This window comes from Euphorbia lathyris, chromosome 2 (genome assembly GCF_963576675.1).
Source record: "Euphorbia lathyris chromosome 2, ddEupLath1.1, whole genome shotgun sequence".
In the NCBI taxonomy this organism is placed as follows: Eukaryota; Viridiplantae; Streptophyta; class Magnoliopsida; order Malpighiales; family Euphorbiaceae; genus Euphorbia; species Euphorbia lathyris.
This window is the reverse complement of record NC_088911.1, coordinates 31,946,854-31,957,491: the sequence shown is the minus strand read 5'-3', so window position 1 is coordinate 31,957,491 and position 10,638 is coordinate 31,946,854. Positions and strand designations below refer to the sequence as shown.

At 37.4% G+C, this 10,638-nt stretch overlaps 1 long non-coding RNA gene and 1 pseudogene across 1 annotated transcript; both read right to left on the bottom strand.

The window, feature by feature from the left end:
* Positions 1–272: 272 nt before the first annotated feature.
* Positions 273–1,789, bottom strand: LOC136220404 (uncharacterized). The gene is made up of 2 exons (XR_010684519.1): positions 1,364–1,789; positions 273–525 (listed from the first exon to the last, which is right to left on the bottom strand). It is a non-coding gene; the product is annotated as an uncharacterized lncRNA (long non-coding RNA).
* A 17-nt stretch (positions 1,790–1,806) lies between these two features.
* LOC136220403 (protein RESPONSE TO ABA AND SALT 1-like) lies at positions 1,807–2,733 on the bottom strand (annotated as a pseudogene).
* Between the last annotated feature and the right edge of the window lie 7,905 nt (positions 2,734–10,638).

Genomic DNA, 10,638 nt, shown 5'->3' with positions numbered 1-10,638 from the left:
ACCTCCAAAAAGATATTTCAAAAAGACATAGTTAACAACAATGACGTGCTCGAGTAACTCAGCTATAATTCATTCCTGCTACCTACCTCATCATCTTAATTATCATCTTACCGTCATTGCATATTGATATTCCTGATCTTCGACTGTAGCTCCGTCGCAGCCGTAAAAAACTTAACGTTCTGTTTGGGAGTCAGAATGTAACCCCGTTCCGGATCACATTGAAAATACATAGAAAACCAAGCAGTTGTCATAACTAAGAACAACCACCCACATAACTATATAAAGGCTCTTCATTTATTACCGTCTATCAAAAATCAATATTCAAAAGGTTCAATAACCAATAAAACAATGTAATTGATCAATAAAAATTTCACTTAATCTAAATAAAGTAATCTGGTTCAACAATAACTTAAATCCTAATAAATGTCCATAAAATTTCTAATAAGAATGAGACGCTTGTGCTGGCCAGCTTGAATGTAGAGTAAACCTGAAAATCTAACAAATAGGAGAACCTCTGAACCTAGCCTGAAAATTTCAACGTGGCAAGGGGTGAGCTACCTACTCAATAAGCATAATTACCTATGTTTATATATATATATAATTAATTAATTAATTTCATACATCTTCACATTTAATAAATCAAACAATCAACCATCAATCAATCAAGAATAAGATATAAACATATCATCTCGTAGGTGACTCGATTTACTTCAAACAACAAAATTATAATTTATTATCTTTATTTTTAAGGGCCCAGCTAGACCTAAGTGAAATATGCTCAATGGTCTCATGGTTAACAATAGTACATTTTTAACCTCGTAATGATTTCTTTTTTTTTTTTTCCAATAATACGGTACTGCTATCGCCCCCAGTTTCAGGACACAGTATAAACTCAATTAGAGTAAAATAACACCCTACCCAGGTGCCTGTGATCACAGTATCAACAAACCTCCAGACCATTGAATATACTCACCGAAGCTAGCTATTTATGTTTTGTTCTAACTCAAACATAATCCAATAAAATTTCGTAATTTATAAACTTCTAAACTCATATACATTCCAATTCTATCATGGTATAATTTCACAGTTAATACCTCAATAGGTAAATACATGAGCAACATGATTTTAAAAGGAACAAAGCCTTATTTCAATAAATTCAACCATACAGAGAACATTTGAAACTCCACGTTTCAATTCATCATATATATAAATCAAGTACCAATTAAATAATAACTCAAATACTCAGTATTCATTCAACATACATTTAATTATTCGATGACAAAGTATTAATAGACACTCACATAAACATATAAATAAATATATAAAGACATATATATATATAAACATAAGCAATTAAGTTTACCTTTCGATCCAAAACGCTAATTAATTTGTTCGGGTTCTAACTGACTCATTACCGGTGCCCCGGAGTTTCGCCGGAGCGTGGTGGTCGGTCGCCGGAAGTTCGTCGGAGATGTCGGAATCGCAAGCCGAGACTATCACGAGATAGCCAACGACCAGGGGAGTCCAAAAGTGCACTCCATTCAATATTAAAATCGTCTAAAAGGTCGGGATCTAATACTTTCACGGTGCAAAATACCCGCTCCGGTCAATATATTTTTCGATCAGAAAAATATCAATAGTGGTTTCAAAATATTCCTCACGAAACAAAGAATTTAATGGTATATTTTTCGTCTCAAGAGATGGCCGGAATATGGAGTAATGTAGAAAAATAGAATGAAAAGAAAAGAAATTTTATATTGCAGAACCCAGTAAAAACGTTAGCTGCAAAACCTTCCCCCACATAAAACGAAATTGTAGTTATCCAAACTACTACTAATAATAATAATAATAATATAAAGTAGTGGGACCACTTAATAAAAACAAATTACAAATTTTTAATTTATATTGATATTATAATTAAAACTCTATTTTACACGATAGATTCCGTAAAATTACGGATGTTACACAGAATCTCCACCACTCTCATCATCGTGCTCATCCTCAGCACATCCGCCCGTCCTACCATTACTTCTATCTCCGATCCAATCCTCTCAATCGCCGATTCTTCGATTCTGGTTTCACCATCCAACATCCACCCATTCGCCCACTCCAGCAAGGGCCGCGACGCAACGCTCTCCTGAACTCTGACCATCTCATCATGTAACATTTTCTCAACCAATTTTGTCTCCTCCTTATTAGCCTACTGATAAGTTGCCTCTGCTCTTCCGATAGATCAAGAACAGAGCTGTGAAGAGCTCTATAAGTGAGTGCAGGCTTGAATCCGGCGATCCAGAGGAAAGTACGCTCGAAGGGAGTAAACCACGGCAGAGAGAAGACGATGTAGATATTCCGATGAGCGAGTCGTGATTTTTCCTGGTAATATTGTTCGTAATGAGCGAGAATTCGAGTAATAACCTCTTTGAGAATTCATGAGTCTGTTGTTGATGAAGCGATAAGAGCTCTTGGAGACAGTGTTGCTGGCGGACAAGCCAACCATCAAAAAATTCCTGAAACAAACAACGAGCAATCCCCGATCCTTCGTGCATCAACTTAAATATGAGATTGAATTAAGAAAAGATTCGAAAATATTAAGCAGAAGGTGGTAGAGAAATGCGGAAGGCGGAGATATGATTGCACATAAATTGAATTGATTTTAGAGAGACAGAGAGAAAAAAAAATAAAAAAGAGATAAACAAGATGGTGTATTTGATCTTTATTTTTTATTTTAGGGTTTGTTTATGATAATTAGATAATAAGGAGGTTAATTTATAAAATAAATAAATATAAGGATTAAATTAAATCTTTTCCTTTTGATTTTTAACACCGTTAGTCAATTTTGCTTATGTTTGCTAACGGAATGAACCTCAAGGTACCATTTTGCAAACTTTTAAACCATAAAGGTACAGATCGAAAACATGTGTAACCACAAGGTTTATTTTTGTACTTTTTCCTATAACCTAATATTAGAGTGTAATAACTAAATTAAGGACACGGACGTGACAATATCTTATTTTATACTGTGTCATTAAAATAAATATATATATGTATTATCTATAAGAATTTTTTTAAAAGATTATCCATAAGATATTTAAAAAACTATTTTAATGAAAAAAATTATAAACAAAATGATAAATTTACCTATCTACCACAAACTAGTTAGTGTTTCATAATGTTCGACACAATAATACATTAAAAAATTAATAATCTAGTATTTAACTATTTTTTATTAAACAAATTAATATTGAACTTAGTTGTAAAAGATCCTAAATCACTTAAACTAAAGATTTCAAGTTCGTGTCTTAGTATACATAAAAAAAAGTAATTGGAACTAGGACCGGTCCTGACAATTTATGGATTCTAGACGAAATAAGAGATAAAATGCCTTTAAAAAAATTGTACTTAAATATTTAAAATAGAAAATTGAGCCAATTTTAAACCTAAAATATCATATTATTTAGTTCATTTTATACTTGAATAGGCATCCTAACTATATTTATAACAAAAAGATGACTATATATAAGTAAAAAAAAAAAAAAAAACTAAATTTGGTCCTTTTTTGGCTTTGGCTTTGGGCCTTCGACAGCCACACTCCTGGCTCATTCCTATGGTCAGTCCTGATTGGAAGAGAATCTACCTAAAGAGTGTCTAACGAACCTCGAACCGAGTAATTTGATAAATTTTTAAAAAATATTGTTTTACTAAAACAGAATGTATTAAATTTAATTAGTAATTATTTCATAAAGTTTAATTTTAGCGATTAGGTTAAAAAACATTAATGACTATTTAACTTATGTTTCATTTAAAGTTTTCTCTCTCCCTGTCGAGAGTCTCCTCCTTTTGAGAGGTCTTTATTCTGCCGCCGCCCTCCTGTTTTTTTTTTCTATCATCATCCTCCGCTTCACCCTAATTGATCCACCGTATCCCCGCCAATCCAAACTCACTTTCCCCTGAAACTTATCCAGCCTCTGCCCACCCCCTTATCGCCGCACCATGGAAGCACAGATGCAGAAACTTGCCATCGTCGAGGATGGGTTCGAATTCTCCGACGCCGTCGGAAACGCTGAAATGCCGAATTACAAGCTCTGTATGGTTGGGTCGCTGGTTACGGATAGGAATTTTAACTTCCAAATCTTCAAACACCGAATGGCAAGCATATGGCGTCCCGGGAAAGGTCTTGCGATATCCGAGCTAGGAGGTAAGCTCATGTTATTTCGGTTCTTCCATCCACATGATTTGAATTGGGTTGTGGAAAACAGCCCGTGGACATTCGAAAATAACCTCTTGCTGCTACATACCCTGGAAGAGGGAGAATTACCATCTGAAGCCCCCTTAACCCAAACCAATTTTTGGGTTCAGATTTACGGACTAACACCGGGGTTATTTTCTGAAACGGTTGCTACGGCTTTGGGCAACTTTATTGGAACTTTTGTGTCGGCTGACCCGAAGAACGTATGGACTCATGCGCACAGCTTCTTGAGAGTCCGGGTGTGCTTAGACATCAGAAAACCACTTCAGAGGGAGAAGAAGGTTAGGAAAGCAGGAGGAGAGTGGCTGCTCTGCACTTTCAGGTACGAAAAATTACCTACGTTTTGCTTTATATACGGACTTATTGGGCACTTAGATAGACACTATGATATCTATTTTGAGAATAAGGAAGAGGATGTGATTAGATTGTGGGATGTATCCCTTAGAGCCCCAGCCCGTAGACAGAACCTTCTGGGGGGAGAAAAATGGCTCAGAGATGAGACTAACTCAGGCAGTACCGCAGTATCAAATTCCCCAAGGGAAAGGAACGCTGCTATACTAGAGACATATCCTGCTCTAGTTCAACGACAGAATTTACAACATCTAGCCCGGAACTTTGGAACCAGTATTTTTGAAACAGGGCAATCCACGCATAGTCTGAAGGAAAATATTCAACCAGAAACAGGGTTGGAATTTAATGAAGAGAGGAAAAGGAGAAGGGGAGAGTTGAAAGCAGGTACCCTCAAGTTAACAGAGAAAGCAGCCCAAAGTATGGAAGTTGATATTATTCCTCCGATGACAGAGGGAGGTCAGGGGGATTCAGCTTCGGAGAAAACACAAAATGCAGCTTTCACCACGAGTAAAGGGGATACGGAAAAAGATTTTAAGGCGGACCAAGGGGTTCGCCCGCCAGTAAGATTGTTCTCAGCTGGAACTGTCAAGGCTTGGGCAACGCCAAGGCAGTTCCAATTCTTTGTGAGCTGGTTCGAGCTCACAGGCCCGATGTGATCTTCCTTTTCGAAACACTAGTGGGTCAATCAAGAATTGAATTTCTCTGTAGTAAAATCAGATTTGGAGGTTGGTTTGCGGTTGACTGCATAGGAAGAAGTGGAGGTGTTTGTGTTTTTTGGAGGAAAGCTAGTGATTGCTAATTACTTTCTTACTCTATTAATCACATCGATTTAGTGGTTCATGATTTAGATAAAGGTGATTGGAGGCTAACCGGTTTTTACGGGTGCCCAGAGAGAGCTAGACGAAAGGTTTCTTGGAATATTCTGAGGAATCTTGCTGCCGCCTCTCCTCTCCCGTGGGGCCATTGTGGGTGATTTTAACGACCTGTTGAATCATGAGGATAAAAAAGGTCTTGTAGAGCATCCCGAGTGGTGCTATAGGGGGTTCAGAGAAACCCTTCAGCAATGTGGATTACATGATATGCCATTATTGGGATACCAATATACTTGGATTCGTCATAGGGGTAAACCGAATGAAGTTCAGGAGAGGCTAGACAGATGTATGGGGTCTGAATATTGGCAATCTTTATTCCCTGATAGTAGTTGCACTAATTTACTTGCACCTACGTCAGACCACTCACCCATCATGCTAAGAACTGACACGACACATATACAGAGTGTTTCCCGGAATTTCAGATTTGAACAGAAGTGGATCCGAGAGGCAGATTTACGCAATATAGTTAACAATGCCTGGCAGGATAGCAGTAATGACAGTTTAGATCACAGATTGAGGCAGTTAGCTGGGAAGCTGGGAAATTAGGGCAGGCAGAAAGCTGTTGACCTAATAAAGAATATAAACAAACTCCAATCTAGGCTTGCACGTTTGAGACAGAGCTCACAGAGTGAAGATGCGGTGCAGTATGAAGCAACCAGAGTAGAATTGGTTAAACTCTTGCTGCAACAAGAAGATCATTGGCGTCAAAGATCAAAACTTCTTTGGCTCCAAGATGGGGACTCGAACACTAAGCTGTACCATGCCTATGCTAACGGACGCAGGAAGCATAACAGAATTAGTCGCCTTCGAAATGCAATAGGAGATTGGGTGACGGATAATGATGGGCTGGGGCAGATTGCGCAGGAATACTATACAAGCATTTTCTCTGAAAGCAATGTCGAATGGGAGACAGTGGTTGAGCATGTCATACCGCGGGTATCCTCTCATGATAACGAAGTTCTGTTGCAACCCTACACAAAAGAGGAATTTAAAGCGGCCCTGTTTGAGATGCATCCGGACAAGGCGGCGGGCCCAGATGGTTTCAACCCCGATTTCTATCAACACTTTTGGGAGCTGCTTGGGGATGATATTTTTGCGGCTGGCTCTTTCTGGATGGAACAAGGTAACTTCCCTACTGGTCTCAATAATACCATTCTTACATTGATTCCAAAATGCGAGAATCCCTCTGAGATGTCAGAACTTCGTCCTATCGCCTTGTGCAATGTGCTGTTTAAGATTATGTCAAAAGTTATGGCTAATAGACTGAAATCAATTCTTCCTTCGATAATATCTGTCAATCAATCTGCGTTTATCAAAGGGCGGTCCATACATGATAATGTCCTAATTGCATTTGAGCTAATCCATAGCCTAAATTGCAATACTAAAAAGAAGAAGGGAAGTATGGCCTTAAAGATTGATATGAGCAAGGCCTATGACAGAGTGGATTGGAATTATTTGAGGGAGATACTATTAAAATTGGGCTTTGATAGCAAATGGGTCAACCTGGTAATGCTTTGTGTCTCCTCTGTAGAGTATATGATTCGAGTGAATGATCAACTTGTGGGTCCAGTGGTACCTAAGCGCGCAATTAGACAGAGAGATCCGTTGTCTCCGTATCTGTTTTTGATTTGTATGGAAGGTTTGACTGTGTTACTTACAGAGGCAGAGAATAGAGGGAAGCTGCACGGATGTCAGGTAACTAGAAGTGCCCCGTCCATTTCTCACCTCCTATTTGCAGATGATGCCTTTCTGTTTTGTCATGCAAATATCGAAAAAGCTAGAGGAGTTAAGGAGGTTCTAAGGAAATATGAAAGAGCTTCAGGGCAAGCGATCAATTGTGGTAAATCGGGGATTATTTTCAGTAGAAACGTGGCCCCTGAATTGGCACATGGGATTAGTAGCATACTGGAAGTATTCAATCCTCTCATAAATGGGAAATATCTGGGCTTACCCTCCCTAGTTGGAAGATAAAAAAAAGCTATATTTGCACACTTCAGGGACCTTCTGTGGCAAAAAATTCAACGTTGGAGAGGGAAAGGCATGTCCAAAGCCGGTAAAGCGACACTCATCAGAGCTACGGGGCAAGCAATTCCCACATATTTTATGAGTGTATTTCTACTACCCGTGTCTACTGCTGATGAATTGCAGAAGATGCTCAATTCCTTTTGGTGGGGAAATAAAAAATCAGGGGAAAGGGGATTGAATTGGATGTCATGGGACAAACTCTGTATTCCAAAGTTAAGAGGAGGACTTAGCTTCAAGAATTTCACGGCCTTCAATCTAGCTATGTTGGGAAAACAAGTGTGGTGGCTCATTACCGAACCCACTTCGCTTGTCAGTCAAATCTTCAAAGCTAAATACTACCATAAAGGGGATTTCTTGAATGCCTCACTGGGGCATTCTCCTAGTTTTATCTGGCGAAGTATATGGAGTTCTCAACTAATTCTCAGAGAGGGGGTCAGATGGAAGATTGGAGATGGTAACTCAAGAAATGTATGGAATGACAGATGGCTGGGAGATGAGGCAAATGGGTTCATCGAAACCCCCAAGATAGCAGAACTTGAGCAATTAAAGGTATGTGATTTACTTATTCCTAACACACTTGAATGGGATTTTGAATTGTTGGAGGAGGTATTCCATGCCAGAGATATCAGAGAGATCAGCAAACTTCCAACAAAGTTATCGGGCCTCAAAGATAAAATTATTTGGCAAGCTCAAGCAAACGACATGTATTCAGTGAAAAGCGCATACCGAGTTACCGTGAATATGGAGGAAGAAGAAAGGTATCTCGTGGAAGGGAACTAGAAGCGACTGTGGCAAGCAGAAATCCCACACAAGGTCCGTTACTTCAACTGGCAGCTAACAAGAAACAGTTTACCCGTTAGAGTGAACTTGCAAAGACGAGATATCCAATTACAAGTTAACTGTGTGTTGTGTAATGAATGTTGGGAAGACGAATGGCATTGTTTTATAGAATGTAATGTGGCTGTTCGACTTTGGCGTAAGGCTAGGCTGCTATCTGTTATACATGAACAGGCAAGGCGAGCCGAGGGAATCGGAGACTGGTTCCACAAAATTCTAACAATTCTGAACGAAAAGGACGAAAATGCGTTCCTTATGATCAATTGGAGTTTGTGGAGGGCAAGGAACGACCGTCTGTGGAAGGCGAAAGTCACGACAGTCGACGACATTTGGTTCAGAGCATTGATAACGGGGGAAGACTGGGGACATCCGAAGTTGCTGAAACAGGAAGTATCGACTTTGGCTGGCGGCTACAACCAGGTCAGCAGATGCAGAAATTGGCATCCCCCAGCGCCGGACAGGTTATCATGTTGTACTGATGCGGCGTTTAATAAGGATGACGGGTTCGCCGGAATCGGAGCAGTCCTTCGTAATGAACATGGAACGGTTCTGAACTGCCGATCAGAGAAGGTACAAAACATATTCACAGTGAAGGAGAGTGAGGCCGGGGCACTGTTCCAAGCTATGGAATGGATGCGTAGGGAGGGGATTAATAACGTGATCTTCGAATCGGACGCCAAGACGGTGGTCGATACTGTTCGATCTTCAGAACCGGATTTATCAGAATTCGGAGATCTAATCGGCAAATGCAAGGATATTATGCGCGGAAATGACTCTTACTCAGTCAGATGGATTCGGCAACAAGCTAATGGAGCGGCCCATGCTTTGGCTACGGCGGCACGATTAAATTCTTGTCCACTATTCTTTAATTCTTTACCGAGTTGTGTGTTACCAAATATGTTACATTATTGCCCAATTCGGGTTCATTAATTCAATTCATTGATTTTTTGATTCAAAAAAAAAACTTATGTTTCATTTAATCGATAATTAATTAATAAATTAGAAACTCAATAATGTATTTTTTTTATTAAAAGCGAGGAAGATGATATGTCACATCGAATCCTAAACCACCTCAATCGACATCGGCGCGTGAAATAGAAATATAGTAGTCTCCCAATTATCCAAATATCATATATATCATACTTTTCAAGAATTCTTCTTAGATATATTACAAACTAAATCCATATTTCTACTACATTGAAGTCTCAAAATATTACCCAATACAATCAAATCTCCAAATGAGAGGCAAATGTCCTAACTAAGGACAAAACCAATGACTTGACACTTCAACCTTGTCTATCAACCAGTAACTTCTCCTATACATTGCTCTTTCTCGCCTAAAACATTAAAACATTTAAAAACGTGAGACAAAAATCTCAGTAAGCAATTATCAACTACATAAAGTACTTATACTCAAAATAACTATATATATATATTAATTTTTAAAAATGCATCATATAAAATTCATATTCATAAAAATGAACATTTTACGAATTAAACTACAATAAAATACTCAAAATAATACTTTTAACCGAATATGCAAATTTTTTTTTTTTGACAAGGGAATATGGAATTTAAAATATCATAAGATTGTTATAAACATTATTTCTCAAATATCACACATTGTAAAATTATATTAAAATATTTAATACCAAAACTTGTGTTCAAAATACCCGTAAATCAATAAATACTTCACTAAATACGGACTTAATTAAAGCCACCTATCTGAATTACTCTTGATAGATACTAAAAATATTATAATTTTATAATATAATTTAAAAACAAAAATATATTTATATATATGTATATCAATAAATACTTCATAAACTGTATATCAATAATGACTTCACAAAACATATCTCAATAAATACTTCACAAACCGTATCCATCCGAGAGATAATTCTCGTATATATCAATCACATAATATAATAGAATCGAGATATATATCTTATAAGTTTGTCTAACCCTGCATGGTCTTACTCAACACTTCTTTGACATACCCTATTAGGTCTTTAACTGTGTACACATACCGTATTTCTCACTAAATACGGACTTTAATTAAAGTCACCTATCCGGATTACTCTTGATAAATACTAAAAATATTATAATTTTATAATATAATTTATAAACAAAAATGTATTTATATATATGTAGAAATATATATATATATATATATATATATATATATATATATATATATATATATATAACTCATAAATCAACATCATAAGGTTTTTCAAGTACCTTTCTTCAATTCCATCCTTCAAAATATTAAATCATAAATCATTATTGAACTAAAATAACCAA